This window comes from Quercus suber, unplaced genomic scaffold, assembly GCF_002906115.3.
Source record: "Quercus suber isolate HL8 unplaced genomic scaffold, Cork oak 2.0 scaffold_31, whole genome shotgun sequence".
Lineage (NCBI taxonomy): Eukaryota > Viridiplantae > Streptophyta > Magnoliopsida > Fagales > Fagaceae > Quercus > Quercus suber.
In genome coordinates, this window is record NW_027069496.1 from 629,946 (window position 1) to 645,486 (window position 15,541).

Below are 15,541 nucleotides of genomic sequence, written 5' to 3' on the forward strand. Positions count from 1 at the left end.
GCTTTCAAAATTTTCTTTTCGACGATATAAGTTTTGAAGGTTATCAAGACTCAATTGGACTTTTAAAATAATTTTTCTCAAGGTTTTTTAATACCTTTTTTAAGGGTTTTGACCCTTGAAAAAAGTCATATTTGTTGTAGTGAAGAGGGCAAGTGAGGTTATGTTATGAAAGTGGGACAGTACTGCACTGCACAGCACTACTGCTCTGCTCGGCTGCAAAATAGGCATGGAGTTGGGCGGGCAGCTTGGCAGTGCAAATTGGCCTTTTTTTTTTTTTGCTGAATTACTACGTCTGTTAGGAGTTAGGACAGCTTATTTCTATTTTTTTATGGAAGAAAGATGTTGTAAGTCCGTAGAATTATTACTACTTTCATACCAAGGTTCCATAAGTTTTTATTTTGACTATTTATTATCATTTTCAAAGGTTTACATGTGGAAACTATGATGATGATAATCATAATAGTCATCATGATAGTTTCCACGTGTAGACCTTTGGACCGATAAAGGATATTTCTCTAAAAACACTAAGAACATGAGTAAATCATTAACATAGAATATTAGACATGATTTTCTTTCTTTTTCATAAGATTTAAGACATTATCCTCAGGCTCAAATACAAAGCTCGGCCAAGCATGGCAAAGCATAGCTATTGCCATGGCAAGAAGCCAACCGAATCCAAACACATCAAAAACATTACAATGGCCTATTAAATAACTAAGGAAAGGAAACATTATGCATAGAGGAAAAAAATATTAAATAAATAAACAAAAGCCCTTTTTGGCATTTTTACAAACATGTATATGCATAAGCACTCTTATAAATTTTTTTTTTTTTTTTTTTAAAAAAAACCCAAACTTTAAATGCAAAAAATTCCTCCATCCTAAATCCTATTTAGTAACTCAATCACAATTCAAAATTATCTTCTCATATCATAAAATCCAAGAAAATTGAAAGAAGAAAGAGAGGAAAAGAACCTTATGGCATGTACATGTCATATATCAATCACATGGCATAAATTTCTATTATTAATTAAATTGAAAAAACCAAAGAAATTTTTATCCCCAAACAAATACATGACTTACAAAGAATTAAAGAACCCATATTTTGCCAATCTAGAGGTAGGGATCTAGACTAAGAAATACCAACCTGAGGATGGTTAGAGTCGGAAATTTATTCTACTGGATATGGATTTGTTTTCTTGAAGAATGATTTTTTTGCCATGAAAATCACTGCTGATCTTAGGTCCTATGATTTCTCCTCACTCAACAGGGCAAGAAACGACATAATTGTATTGTAGAGATGAATTACCTACAACAACCTATCTCTGTCTTCAAGTTGCTTCTGATTTGCAGATCAGAAACCTTTGTAAAATTTTGTAGTTTTTTCTATCATACATAGAATGATAGAAAAACAGGAATATAAGGGAGTGGAGTGAAAGCAAGAGCAAAATCTAAGAAAGGAAGAAGAAAGAATCGGAAAACCAAATGAACAAGAAGAGAACGCAAGAGAAAGAGAAAAAGTTGAGATTGGAACCATCTATGTTTTTTTATTTTATATATATAATTTTTATTTTGAGAATCTAATTTATAAGTAGATAAATAAATTTGAAAATTAACAGGAGAGTGACCTTATTATTTAGGCAATATTTTAGTGGAAGTTAGGATTGTATTTTTACCGGATTGTCCTTTAGTTTTGTCTTTACTTAAACATAAAGATGTGAGGGTATTTTAGAATGAAAAAAATCCGGTCCAAACAGGAGAAACCCCTTAAATAGTAGTATAGATTCACTGACCTACTTTTTCAATAACAGGTTTCCATTAAAACTAAAGGAATGGCCAGTATTGAAACAATGATAAATTAATGGCTAGGATTAGGGAGGGTACCATACCCCCAAAACAAATAGGGGGTACCATAGAATGACCTAAATGATATAGTCTATATATCATATACTATATACTATCTAATACTATATATAATAGTAGAAGCCCTTAAGGAGGTGCTGCCATGTTAGGAAAAATGCCCATCTAACTTTTAGCCACATTCACAATTAAAAAGTGATAAATTATATTGCTTCACAACCTTAACACCTTTTTATAGTCTTTGGGTATATAAAAAAAAAGGGTTAAAAAAAAAGGCTTGCATCTTAAAAAACACGAGCAATACAGAGAAAGGGAAGAAGAGGAAAAAACAAAGCTTGCAAGTTGCGATACATGGGAGAGACAGAGTTCGTATAGCTGGCCATCACCATCCCTTGCCAAACTTAGACCACCGGAACCGGCATCGGTAACCTAAAGGTGCATGCCGGTATTGAGATACTACCACCGGTAATTCTTTTCCCTTTCTTTCTTAGATCTAGGAATGAAATATTAATTAGTTTTGAAAATTTTGGTTGGATTGATTTCTATTTAGGTATTTGGGTTACATTTGGTTTCAATTTTAAAAGAGAAGAGAGAAATTACTAAAAGGATGCATTGTTAATAGTGATGCGTTGTTAAGGCACAAGAGAGAAAGACAGACATCTCAGGGCTGGCACTACCATTGGCCTCCAACCACAAGGAAACTTTATTTCTTCTGTCATTGCACCGCCAAAGCCGTTATTGGGTATTTTAAAGAGTCTAAGAATTTGGGTGAGGATATTTTAGTAGGCAAAATATTGAAACCCAAACCAGAAATCCAGTTATTAATAGTGTATATGTATACACGAGAGAGAGAGAGAGAGAGAGAGATTTCATTCATAATTGTTATATTGTTTTAATAATTTGCCTTTTTTTTTTTTAAATTAGGGTTAATCACACTCTCCTCCCTTGAGATTTGGGAAAATGACACTCCACCCCAAACCTGAAGGGAAAAAAATTCCCCTCCTTTGAGGTTTGAAAAATTAACATTTCCCCATTTGTTTATATTAGTAATGAAATATTCTAAATTTTTATAAGAATCATTTTACAAAATTTTAACTATTGTTAATAAAAAATAACTGATAAATTTATAAGAAAAATGTTGCAAATTTTGCTCATCATTTTCACACCGAAGTTTCACTTTAGAGTAAAGACATCCACCCATGAGGTTCAATTTTATTTTGTTATTAGTTATTATAAAAAATTATCGAGTTTAAAATGTTTTTTTTTTTTAAGAAAGATATTAGATATCATAAAGTTAAACTTTTTTTTTTTTTTTTACTGAAATCATAAAGTTAAACTTATGTGGCGTTGGATTGTTCTTTATTACATATTCCATATATATTTTTATAACAAAGATATTAGACATCATAAAATTAAACTTTTTTTTTTTTTTTGGGACTGAAATCATAAAGTTAAACTTATGTGGTGTTGGATTGTTCTTTATTACATATTCCATAGTGTAGGGACACAATTTACGGCCCAAGCGCAAGGTGAATGGGGTGATGGCCCAGTGAGCTCAATACAATAAATTTGTAGAAAGTGGGTTAAAGAATTAGGCCTTAATGAATTTAATAAAGGCTAGTATGGAATTAAAAGACGATCAAGCAAGAACAGGACACATAAGGCTAGATAAATTCACTGTCCGAGGAGACAATTCTGAGTATAAATCAATATAACTGTTTACAAATATAACTTTGACTGCTACAGTATTTCTTCTCTCTTTTTCTTTGACCTCCTTTCTCATGGAAGGTCTTTCACAATATATATAGTTCCCTTCCAATTATCTTGATCCTATACTTGTTAAACATCTAAACCTTTACTTGAGTATATGTCTCATCAGACACCTTCTTTGACTTTCTGTGAGTTGTGATGTTTGAGATTGCATTATTCAGGGGTCTTCTCTACATAAATGCGGCTAGAAAATTAGGTATAGTGCATTTAATACAGTGGCAGCAGCTTTTCCTTTAGATATTTCTGAGTTATAATTGCTCTTGTACGTGCATGAGGCTCATCCTTATCGTAGAAACCTCTTGAAAGGTCACCTAGATTGCTGAAATACAGATTTGATTGGTATTCATCATATTCAAGGAGGAGTTCTTCCTCGGACTATCCTCCTCCGTCCCTTCCTTATGTGACTCTAAAATTGGGATCTCTCTCAATTACTTATCCTTCTTCGGACACGATCATATCCCCAAATAAGGCCCAAAGGCCAATATACAACTTTGGGCCTTTACCCCCACACATAGGTATGGCTTAGGTATGTTTTTCTTACAATAAGTGGGGTAAAGTGATTTAAATCTAAATTTTCTCCATAAAAACTAGGAGATGCCACTAAGACACAAATTCATAGATTGAATCTAATTCCATCTTTATGTTGTGCCTTCATGTAGAACCAAACAATTAAAGTTAGAGTTTTTTCTTATTTTAATAAATCATGCATTTACTCTGTTTATATAATAATAAAAGCTGTGCATTTACTCAAAAAAATTGCAGTATCAAATGCATGTACTCAATATTAAGTCATTAAAATTAGGTATTTAAAAAAAAAACATCATTAAAAATATTTAGAATACTAGTAAATTTCATTATTGAGTATTCGTAAGACAAGCTGATTTTTGTCAAGTATAGAATGCTTAGGTTTGAATTAATAACAAATAAAAAATGTTCAAGCTTGTCTTGAACATAAACCAAGCTTGTTTGAGCTTGAGCTCATCAAAAGGTTCAAAAGCTTGAACTTGGCTTGATTTATTAGTCAAGTTGATTCAAGTTTAAACTCAAGCTCTTGAACTCGATATCCAAAACAAGTACGTTATCAAGCTCATTTAGTTTGGAGGACTATAGGTCTAAACTTCCAATTAATTAAAGGCTTAGTAAAATAAAGTTTATTTTTCAAGCTCATACCAAGCTTATTACTAAGCTTATCAATTAACCTAAGCTTGGCTTGTATTTTATCAAACACTATTGTTCATCACAAATCTATTCATGAACAATATTTTATGGAGCCCTATTGGTCACAATCTTGTTCTGGCTCAAACTTGACTTGTTTATAAACAAACAAAAATAAATAAATTTTTTATATGATTAAGTTGTTTATGAATGACTTGATTTATTTACAACCTAAATTTCTCACAAAGCAAATGAGAAAAATCTTGTCTTGTTTTGTGTCACTCACAAGAGGCACAAAACATTGTGTTCTTCCCACTAAAACCCAAACAAAACCCCACTCCCCTCCTTTGAGGTTTGAAAAAAATTAACATTTTCCTCCCATTTGTTTATATTAGTAATGAAATATTCTAAATTTTTATAAGAATTGTTTTACAAAAGTTTAACTATTGTTAGTATAAAAAAAAAAAAACTGATAAATTTAGAATAAAAATGTAAAATTTATCATAAAGGAAATAAACTCTGAAAATAAATTTAAAATAAAACTGTCTGAATTTTTAATATATATATATATATATAAAAATATATATAATGATAGTTAAATAGGAAAAGAAAACTATTGGTGCAAAAAGAAAATAAATAGATAAATATATAAGTTGTTGTTATTCGGAAAATATTTAAAAAAAAATTAGGAGAGTTTATTTTCATTGATTTTATTGGCTTAAAAAAAGTCGTATAACTGTTTCTAGATGCAATTTTATAGTCATAAACAGTGATACCTTACAAAAATTAAAATATTAAAATACATACATACATACATACATATATATATATAGAGAGAGAGAGAGGGAGAGAGAGAGAACATTCTGTCCGATCTTGGCACAAATCTCACACTTTACGCCCTCTAATAATAAAAAGCCACATCAACATTTCAATGGACAATGAAATAAATCTGTCACACACAATCATCCTTCCTAAAACCCAATTTCACAAAAATCCAAAAACCCAGCTTCCATACACAACTGAGAACAAAACCTTCATCCTCTAACTGCTAGAGATACCACTAGTGTAGAAAAAAGGTGGAGGCTAGGCACCGTTTGACGAAGTACAGAAAAATATACAAAGAATAACTTTTTAAGATTATTTTGGTGGTTTTTTTTTATAAGATTTATTGGTGTGGATCTGATTTATTGTAATGATGGATGATTCAAGAGATATTGACGTTTGCTATGAAATATAATTACTCATTTTTCTTCATATCCGTTTGTTGTTTTTCCTATATGCCAACTTAAGAGGGTAGACGAGGGGTGTGGGAAGTGGAAGATGTGAAAGGAAAAAGAGAAATTTAGGAGGGAGCAACTTCTGTCCGGATGTGGCGTAAAACGCCTATTTTACGCCCTTCAATCAAATTGCGCTACATCAGCTTATTGCAAACTAAAAAAATAAATCTTACCGCACGTAATCTTGCCTCTAACAATTCATATAGCAACAAAATTGTATCTTCCTCCTGAAGAACCAACCAAATCTTCAAGCCGGCTAAGACACAGCCCCAGCCGCCGGAGATGTTGCCCAAAACCTCTGGAGATGCTGCCAAAATCCGCCACAAAATTTGCTCATCCTGAAGAAACACTGAACCTACAAGCTGCAAGTGGCCGGAACTGCCAAAAGCCGCTGGAGATGTCACCACTGACCTCTAAGTTTCTTTTTTCTTGATTTTTTTTTTTCCTTTTTTCCAATTTTCATTGTCCCAGGTACAATCTTTTTAATTTTTCTAATTTTGCACATGTGGGTTATAAAGAAATATATCCAATCTGGGTTGTGTGTAAGTTTGAATCTGGGTTTTGCTCAAGATTTGCATATGGGATAAAGTTGTGGATTTCAGTGAGGGAAGACAAGGTCTTGGTGTCTCTGCTGTTTGTGGGTGATTAAATTTTGAGGCTTTTGCTTTTGCATGTGGGGTTTGGAACCAAGTTTTTTAGTTGTTTTTGTTTTCAAAAGGTTTTGTAAAATAAAATTTAGAGAGGAAGAGAGGTCACCAATTCATTGACAGCGGTGGACCGTGGGTGGAGTGCTTCTTCAGCTTCTTTGCGTCTCTGATAACATTACCGTTGCAATATCAACATAGATGTTCATTGTTTTTTTTTTTGTTTTTTTATGAGATTTTAATTGAGTGTTGATGTGGCGTTATACTATTGGTGGCGTAAACCATCCGGACTGAATTTAAGCTCAATTTGGGATCTTTAGATCTGTGACGTTTTAGAAAAAATGCTGTTGTGGAGCTCTTTTATTGGGGGCATAATTGCGTAAATCTCATGCTTTACGCCACATCCGGACAAAAAAAAAAAAAAAAAAAAAAGAGAAAGGTGAAAGGGCGACCCACTAAAGAGAAAGGTGAATGGGCGATCTGATTCGATTGTTTATATCGAAAATCCTGACCATAATATATGGTATCATCTAAGGGTCATTCTACGGTACACAAATTCATGATCATAATCTCTTAAATATTGTTAAAGGTAAGGATCAAACAATAAAACCTAGTTTCATTGCATTATTTTGTACATGATACTTTCTGCCTCTGTCAACTCTATCTTTCATGTGTTTCCTGACACAACACTCTTAAAAGCATCTCCAATAGATGCTTCAAACCCAATTTTGCAAAGCTACCCCACAAAAAATCAACTCCAACAACTTGTATCCAAATTTTAAAATTTGTGTAATTGGTCTTACATTGAAGTAAATAGGCTAAACATCTGATCTGAAACAAATTGGCAATTCTAAAAACACACATGGTGTGCACCTTTCAAGACATGGCAAACCATACCCGACTATGATATAACATATGGGTTGAGCAAGGAGGAGGCCAATCTAGTGTTAGGTGGGGAGGTGTCATTGTGGTCCGAGCAAGCAAACCCTGCAGTTTTAAATGCTGGAATATGGCCAAGAGCTTCGACAACCGCAGAGACACTATGGTCTGGGAACCGAGATGAGACAGGTAAGAAAAGGTTGAACGAGTGGAGATATAGAATGGTGCAAAGAAGTATTGGAGCTAAACCCATTCAGCCACTTTGGTAGGAACCCAGGCATGTGCAGCACAGTTCAGTCTGTTGCTTAGCAATTTCCTTCTTATATACTTTAAAAATAATAATACTAATAACAGTTACTGATTTGATTTTTTGTATTACTTTTCTTGCTATAGAATGCATTAGTTGAGGAAGATGAATGGTAATTGTATTTGATTTTCCAAATGTATTGAGCCCTCAACTCATGTGTCAAATAGTTTGACTCCTCTTTTGATTTAAATCACTCTGTTGTATGCAACATAGTTTTAAACAATGAGCCTCCTCAACTTTTTTCATTGATATTTCTTTTACAATTTTTATCCTGCTTTTAAATCTTTCTCTTCACCTATCAAAAAATAAATTAATCTTTCTCTTGGCTCGCACTAGCTTGAGAGGGTGTTATATAAAGAAATTAAGATTATGATGAAGCTATAGAGGAAAATAATGACAAGGACGTGGGGTTTTGGCTATGATACTTTCATTGGTGGAGCTATAAACACTAACAGGTAATCTGGTAATCTTGTACTCTAGTTTCTGTCACAGTGATTGGATTATTGGATTTTTGTTTGATGTTAACAAAATACTTTAAGGAATTTATAGAATTATTGAAATGAAGGATTTTACATTAATTAATAGAATAATCAACTCAAATTCCTAATAATTGAATGAGTATAATCAATATTTATATATATACTAGTATGTAATCTGTGCTTATGCATGAGAACGATGAATTTTAGTAGTGCTATATGTTTAATTTGAGTTATTAAACATATAGGACATAGTTCGACAAGGAATTTGGAGGTACTAAAATATTTTTTTCTTGTAATTTTCATGATATTGGTTACACCAAGTTTCTCATTATATTGTTATTATGTATATAATTTTGAAAATTATTATTGGATATTACATGTACAATATCAATTCATAATTATTGTTTGTAAAATTCTACTAAATATAACTCAAAATAGAATAATAAATTGGTCAAATAGTATCTCTTAAATTAAATGAGGATATGTGCATGAGATAGTTTAGCTCAATTACAGTTTATTACGTTCAATATCTTCGCATACAAAATATCTAAATATAAATAATATAAAAAATATAGAAAATTACACTTTACCACCCTAAACTATACCTCATGTTACATTTTGCACCCTAAACTATGACTCCTGTTACATTTTACATTCTGTTGTTAAGTTTGCTGTTAACTTGAATGAAAATTCAAAGGTTAGGGTGTAAAGTGTAATAAGGAGTATAATTTATATCTTTTGTTTTTAAAGCATTTAGAAGATAGGCAATTAGGTCTTTTTACGTGATGTCACATTTTTTCATTTAAGTTAACAGCAAACTTAACATCGGAATACAAATTAAGTGTAACAAGGGTCATAGTTTAGGATGCAAAAAGTGTATTTGAAAAGTTTAAGGTGCAAAATGTAGCATGAGGTATAGTTTAGGGTGGTAAAGTATAATTTTCCCTAAAAAATATGCTCATTAGTTCAAAGAAAAAATAAAAGTAAAAATCAAAACAATTTACTTTGTATGGGAAGCTAACAAAAGCAAAATCCAATTAAATTGTTTTTAGTTATACAAAAAAAAAGGGGGCTCATAAATATAAAATCATTCAAACTCTCTCTTTCTCTAATTTTATATATAGAGTTAGATATATGATTATGATTTTTATGATTTATTTATATTCGACTTCTCGCTTTCTATATTAAATTAACTCATTTGGCACAACAATTAAAAAACTTAGATTAAATGAGACACATGGCGTAAATTAGATTCTAATTGAATTCGAATTTGAAATCTAATTGGATTTTTTCTCAGTTTTACCTAGTAATATATATACTAGTATGTAACCCGTGCGGATAGAAAAATTGTAGTGGTGATAATGATGTTATCTTGGGTTATAAAACATATATGATATTAGATTGACCAAGACATTCGGAGGTACTAAAGTAATCTTTTCTTGCAATTTTCATAATATTGGCTACGCCAAGTTTCTTATTAAACTGCTATTATTTATATAATTTTGAAAATCACTATTGGTTACTACATATATAATATCTATTCACAATCACTGTCTTTGAAATTCTACTAAATACAACATATAATAAAAGAATAAATTTAAATTTGTCCAATAGTATCTCTTAAATTTAATGGGGATAGTTGCATGAAATCCTTCATTTCAATAACAATTTGTTACATTCAAGATCCTAGCATAAAAATATTTGAATAGAAACAATATAAAAATATGCTCATTATAGTTCAAAGAAAAAATAACAACAAAAATCTAAACAATTTAATTTGTATGTAAAGCTAACAAAAGCAAAATTCAATTTTGAATTTAATTAAATTTTCTCTAAGCATTGGTTATATATATATATATATATATAGGTTTTTTGTGATCTATTTATATTGAACGCCTCATTTTCTACATTGAATTAACTCACTTGACACAAATTTTTTATTAAAAAAAAAAAAAAAAAAACTTACAATAGATGAGATACGTGGCGCATAATTAAACTCTAATTGAATTCTAATTTGAAATCTAATTAGATTTTCTCTCAGTTTTACCTATTAATATATATATATATATATATATATATATATATAGATTAATAGCCAAAGCTTAGAGAAAAAGTTCAATTAGAATTTGAAATTAGAATCCAATTTTGCGCAATGTGTCTAAATTTATGTGGGGATCACATCATAATTATCCACTTAAGTTTGTGCTATATGTCCACCTAAGTTTTTTAATCTTTATGCCAAGTAAGTTAATGAATGCAAAATACTAAAAATCTAATATTAACAAACTATCAAATTAAAAAAAAAAAAAAAAAAAAAAAAAAAACAATTACATATACTCAATAAAAATCACCACATGTTCTATCTTACTAAAAATTAGAAGAAAAAAAATGATCATTATTAGCATTAAATTTAGGTAAGAATTTTAATATGTGTCTAATTACATTTACATTTATTTAAATTTTTTAAACTAATTATATATATTTTTATAATAAAAATTAGGCTCATACATATGCATGTGTTCATGCTATTTTTTAAAATAATTTCACAATTATTTATATTTTTATAATAAAAATTATGTTTAATTTTAAATGCATGTATGCATTTGAATGGGTTACATGCTAAAATATAAAGGTAGAGACCTCATGTGAGAGAGCCCAAGTTGAACTTGGATTTCCTAATACCGTTAGGTACTGGTTTGAAAGTAATTAAATAACAAGAGTCCTCCTAGGACTCGATCACTTATCAGTGGACCAAAAAACAAGCCACATGTAACATTTACATATAAAGATCATGAAGAAATTACTGGTGGGTTCAAAGAAGAATTGGGTAAGGGTTATTTTGCCAACATTTATAAAGGGTAATTAGCATCAAGTCATAACACTCAAAGAATCTAGAAAAGATGGTGACTGTGTACAAGTTCATTTGGCAACAAAAAATGCATATTGCATCAAGAGTTGCTAGAGGACTAATGTACTTGCATGAATAAATAGTCCTCTAAACGGAATGGGCTTGTGAATGTTACTATCAAGGTAAAGTGGAAAGATCGGTGGAAAATGATGAGGAGGCTCTTAGTGATTTGAAGTGGGTGAAGAAATTGGTGATGGTGGCAATTTTGTGTATCCAGGATGTGTCATCATCAAGGCCTTCCATGAGGGAAGTCATTCATATGCTAGAAGGCATTCATGAGATTTCTACACCTCCTTGTCCTTTCCTCTTTGGTTCAACATCTGATCTTGATTTTCGGTCATCCTAGGTGGGATTTTCAATCATCCTACTCTGTTCCATCTAATGATCACCCTACAAACAAGTAACAATTACTATTTGTTCTATTTGTCACTTGTTTTGAAGAATAGACGTTTATGGATACTCATTAGAGGTTGAAATCAATCATAATTCTATGTATTATGACCATGCCAACGGTGTTTTACCTTATTCTGATTCAAAGTAGAGTTTATTCTTTTCTAAAAGCTTCACTCTATTATTGCAAATAATATAAGTATTTCATGGTCATGATAGTATGCTTCCAAAACATGATCTTATTGAAATTTAAAGCACCCAATTAGATCCTGAGCTTTCAAAACCAAACACTATTAGAAATTTGATTATAAATTCAAAAATTAATGCTAGCCAATCACACTGCTTTATTGCAATATACACTAAGTACTACAACGACGCACAAAGAAACATAAACTAAATTTTATTATCAAAGAAACAGAAAATAAAAATTGACACACATTACAGATGCATACAGCTCCAAGGTCGGCTATTTTTTTTTTTATTCTGTCATTTCTTCTCCCATGATTGAATCAACAAACCACTTAGCCTGACTCTTTCCAAAGCAGGCAAATTCGACCAATCTAGAGCATGGGAGCAAAAATAACAAAACCAGAGGAAGTAGGCAACATCTAGAATGAGGAGAACAATTACTGTAAATCAAGAATATCAGAAAAGGGGTTCCTTCCTAACCAATGGTTGTCCCTGCTTCTTTGGGTGGTATTGCACTGAGTCTGATCATTGCTTCCAGGAAAAAAGCTGTGCTACAAAAATAAACAAGGCCGAAATAGTCCTCAAAATACCCGTCGTATATGCCCTATATGGATCACCGGCTATGGCGAGGAGTGCATAAGAATACCTAAAACATAGGGTGACATTGAGTGCAAAGAACAAAACCTTCATGTATCAATTTGGAACGAGGAAAATAATTAACAACTTTGAGATCAGAAATGTGATAGCATTACCAACGAGGAACACCTGAAAAAGGCCATCTTCAAAAGCAATGGTTTTCCCTACTTTGTGTTCACACACTGCTTTATTGTCAGTATTGGGCATAATAAAACCTGCTTTGGTTTTCGGTAATATTGTATTGGACAGATCAGTGGTTCCATCAGGACTACTCCTTACTTCAATGGTATTGCATATATCATTATCTTGCCAAAGTCCACCAACAGGGTGGAGTATCGCTTGGTAGCTAATTGTTACAAGCAGTATTGCAACCACCAAAAGCAAATTGCGCCTTTCTTCTAATAATTTCCTTATTTCACTTTTAAAATCCATTTTCAAAAACTGAAAACAACTTGATACTGGCAACCTTTGGTACTTTTCATACCTATTAAAGGTAGAAAGAGATGAACTCGATTTAGCTTTAACACGGCATAGCATATTCCGAATCTCTCCATTTTGTACTTGTGTCTGCCCTTTCCACAAGATATCTCATGCTGTGTCACCCTTTAAATTCTTATGGTTTACATCGACAAATTTGTAAGAGGGTAAAACAGCATGGGACATCTCACAAGGATAAACACAAGTAAACAATAGAGAGATCAAGCTTATGATATACAGTGCTAGAGCTTCATCAAGTTCACCCCTTTCTATAGTTACTCGAAGTGATGATAATAATATTGATGAATTTTACAACTTAATTGGAGAGGATGTAAAACTTTTGGAGCACATGAGTTACCATTTATTAATGAGAAAACGTTCTATCCAGAGCTGGCAGAAAATGGGCTATTTACGCCACCAATAAGGAGTTGCCACGTCAGAAGAAGCCCTTACCTGGAGAAAATTGAGTCCGGTGCCAACGCCTCCTCTCCTCAAAGTCTGACCAACGGAGCTCCTCCTCACCGCTGGAGCTGCGCGACGTCAATCTAAGCTAGTACCCATGCACCAAATATTGCGGTTTGTTCCGATTTCCCCTTTGTTGTTTGATTAGTTATCTCCCCAATATTTAGGTTTTGAAATTTTGATGGGTTTGGGTTATTTTTTGGATATCAATCTATTCATATTGGTATAGGTTTTGTTGATTTATATGGGATTTGCCTTCTTTTTTTTTTTTGGTATTTTCATGGGTTTTAATTAGATTCTTAAGTGATAGGCCACCCGCCTATACAGACTTAAATTTCTTGGAAGTTCATGGATTTCGGTTTTAATGGATACAGACTTAAATTTCTTGTACCACTCTTGAATTTGGCATCCATGAACTTCTTCTTCCTTCATTTTGTAAATTAAGTATATAATAAAAAAGTTGAGCTTCCTTTCTTCTTGCTGTCAATTAGAACTGCAATCTGTTACAAGAAAGCCATACACAAATGATAAGTAACTAGCTACCATTAATCTGATAAACTGTCAGTTTTATCTACTCAACTAAGGGTGCGTTTGTTTCGGCAGTAAAAGGTTTCCGGAAAATATTTTACACCACTGGGCGTGTTTGGTTTGTCCCGAAAAATTCAGTCAAACGAAAAATGATTTCTGTTGACTGTAAATCATGCCCCAAAACCCTGTAAAATGATTTACGATTGTATTTTACCTTCAATTGATTTCCACCCCAAAAAAATAGAAGAGAGAGAGAGAGAAATAGCAAGAGCTCCGATCGCACATCCAAGCACCGGCGAGAGCTCCGATCGACCCACCTCGTCCACTGGCAAGATCGTGCCACAAACCCACAAACTGATCGACCCACCCAGTGAATGACCCACTCCTACATCGACCCACTACCCTCAAATCAACCCACCTCATCCACCGGCGAGTCGCACCCACGAACCAATCTCTCTCTGTCCCTCTCTACGTTTGTTTTGGTCTTGTGATTTTGATTTTTTTTTGTTTTGATTTTTGTTTCTTGTGTTGTTTATATAGTTTGAAAATATTTTCACCTAAAAATATTTTACACTCGGAAAATATTTTACATTCAACCAAACACAGCCTAAAAGGAAAACAATTTCATGTCACTCCTAATGGTGCAAGATTTAAGTTTTAGAAGTAAAAATATTGCAGAACACGATAATACTACAGCACAACAAAAGTATAATGTAACCCATGTGAAATTTGCCCAATGAAATATCCTTTAGCAAATGTATAAATGTGAAACTTACAGAGATTTTGATTTTGGTTTTAATTCTTGACAATGGATACCTTTGATTCCTAACATTACAACTACTGTATCCAAACATAAAAGGGGAATCTGAATATGAATTCAAGAATTTTTCCTTTATAAGTTGGATACAAAAACAAATATACAATCTGATAAACTTTGACTGAAATTAGTAACACTTATTTTATTTTTAAATGTTACTAGATCTTTATTGAGATGTATCAAAGCTACTATTTAACTGTTGAGGCTCTTTTTCTTTGTCTTTTTGGTTGATGAGCTTGATTGTTCTCCTTGTCCGTAGCTAGGATTTTGTGTTTCTCAATTTTCTGAACTATATATAGTAATACTATTGGATTATAAACCTCATTGGATATCTTTCTTTTCTTTTCTTTTTTTTCTTTCTTGTTTTTGAAAGGTGGTAGTCCTTTCTATTATGTTATCAGAAGGCTTATTGGTCGGATGATATTGAATTTTCTTGTACAAATTTTTTCAACTTGGATCAGTGCCTACCATTTATTTTTTTAGTACTTGTATCATGGTTGAATTTGTGCTTTTTCTTAATGCAAGATATTTTCTTAACTCTCTTTATTTATGGCTAAGACTGACATGAACTATTTCACATCTTCCATTCTTGAATAACTATTAAGTGCAGGCAAAAATAACTATTTCTAGGTTGCCCCGTCGTCATTATACTGTCATATTTATTTAATTTTCAATTTGTGTTTTTTTTTTTAAACCTTGACTTAAATTTTTTGGATTTGCTTTTCTTGGGAACTTGTTCAATTAGGAATCCAACACTAAAATGA